We start from the raw sequence: 2,106 nt of genomic DNA on the forward strand, positions 1-2,106 counted from the left end.
CTTTTCTCTAACTATTGGCAAGGCTTATTTTGGGCTAAGCATACTTTAAAAATTTTAGAATTTAAGAAATAAACACATACTGTACTACTCATCTACCAGGCTAGCAATATGCAGAATCGTAACTTTTTTCTACCTTCATTCTTGTTCTTCCACACCTATCTAGGTCACCTCACCACATGGGGTCTGTTGCCGTGGCAACGGCCACGCCCTTCTTTCAGATGTTGCTTTCGCTTAACTTAAAAAAGTCCTTACTTATGCTTCAGATTCTGACACATTCACGATACAAAATCCCTAATATTTACTGTCCCTATGTAATTATTAAAGCTTTTGGTCCCAGCTTACTATACCTTTATCTGTGTCGGCCTTCGATTCGATATTAAAATCTGAACATATTCTCTAGTTGCCTACTGAGCTGACATCCGTCGCCGCCTCTCTTTCAGCATTGAAGTTATATAAGTATAAATAAGTTATCTTATTCCTGCTTTTCTGGGACCGTTACTTCCGTTACCTTGTTTACACCTTCCGGCACAGCGATTATCTCTCCTAATACTTACCCGAGTGTTTTTTTCGACACTTTCCCAACCAAATGACATTCTCTGCATCTCAGTGTAGTCGGCCGTTCGGTCGCTTCTGTCCCTAGATTATATCATTAACTTTATTTATCAACATTACTTAATACATTAATAACATTACACTGTTGACTCTCTTGTAGGCACTTCTGGTGTTTATACAAATCGTACAATAGTTATTATTTAAAAGTCTACAGCTTTTTCGGAGGTAGCTCCTTCTCTTTTACAAATAATAACAAATTCTTGCAATGATTAAAAAATTAAAACATCTTTAATCCCGCTACACGTGGTCTTAGCTTCTCGCTAAAAGTGTTTCACTTCCGCTATTTATCCCTAATAAATAACAAGATTCGATTAATTACACTCCGCCTGCATCACTAAAATACTAAATTCTAGCACGGTTAAACTAGCTTATTAAAATTTACTACAAACCTACAACAAATAGCTGTCTAGTTGTCAATGGCAGTCATCCGTGGTAGATGCGCTCTGTAGCCCCCTCGTGGCTTTTTTCGGCGTTACACTCATGTCATTATTTTTAATGTAAAAAATTTTAAAATTATAAAACTAATTCAAAAAATCAATTTCAAAGTAAATAATAATTAATAATAAATTACTAAACTTGTAATGTAATAATCTTGACAACAATAATTCGGAGGGTCTGAAAAATAAATCAAGAAAAAATTAAATAAAAATTAACAGATCTCAGTAGCCCTCTCGCGGTAGTTTCGTCAAGTTAATATAAAAATAAATCTATATTAAGTAAATATCGGTCTTTAAACTGCAGTAAAGTATTAAATTAACAAAAAAAGTGAACGAGTAAATAACAAAGATACTAAAAAGAACAATAAAAGAAATGAAAAAAATAATACTATTTGGAGGGTGTTTTTAAAAATAAAATATTAAACATTTAATAACACTATTCTAATCTTACTCTAATTCCCCCCTCGATGTGGGTTCCTGTCCGTGGTGAGGGGACCTCCCAGAGATGGTTTAGAAACTCTTCTTTACCATCCCTGGGATCTGAACGCCCACCCACGTGTTTGCCGTGCGTGGTGTCCCATATGCCGGAAAGGGGGATCCTGGTAGTTGAGGGGCAACATAACGTCCCCAACACACTGCTTTGGCCTTTGCTTCGGATAAACAGGAGGCTCAAATCAGGCTCCGTTTGAGTCAATCGGCTGGTCGCTGAGTCATTGTTGACCTCGGCTTGGAGTCAACCGATCGATGCAGACCGGGCGGACACGTCAGACAAGATGTGCTTTTCTTGACTGCATTGTGAGGGTATAGCTCCTGGGAAACCCTGGTGTGACGGTCTATGGGAATCTCCCATGTGACGGCATCCCCTTGTTGGGCCCCATGGTGGGTGGGGTCACCAGGAGCTGAATAATAATTTTTCAATATGGATTCACTAAAATCTAAAACACCATGTACCAATGCATCACCACCAAGCGATTTTATTTCCACCAACCAACCAGCCTACCTTATTGTTCATGCTATGGGAGAAACATCTCTGTCGAAATGTTCTCCTTTTCTAATA

General features: G+C 38.0%; 1 long non-coding RNA gene across 1 annotated transcript; it reads right to left on the reverse strand.

The window, feature by feature from the left end:
* Positions 1-637: 637 nt before the first annotated feature.
* On the reverse strand, positions 638-1,103 carry LOC136971650 (uncharacterized). The gene is made up of 2 exons (XR_010880198.1): positions 1,002-1,103; positions 638-902 (listed from the first exon to the last, which is right to left on the reverse strand). It is a non-coding gene; the product is annotated as an uncharacterized lncRNA (long non-coding RNA).
* Between the last annotated feature and the right edge of the window lie 1,003 nt (positions 1,104-2,106).

This window comes from Centruroides vittatus, unplaced genomic scaffold (assembly GCF_030686945.1).
Source record: "Centruroides vittatus isolate TY-2023 unplaced genomic scaffold, ASM3068694v2 contig_266, whole genome shotgun sequence".
NCBI classification, from domain to species: Eukaryota; Metazoa; Arthropoda; class Arachnida; order Scorpiones; family Buthidae; genus Centruroides; species Centruroides vittatus.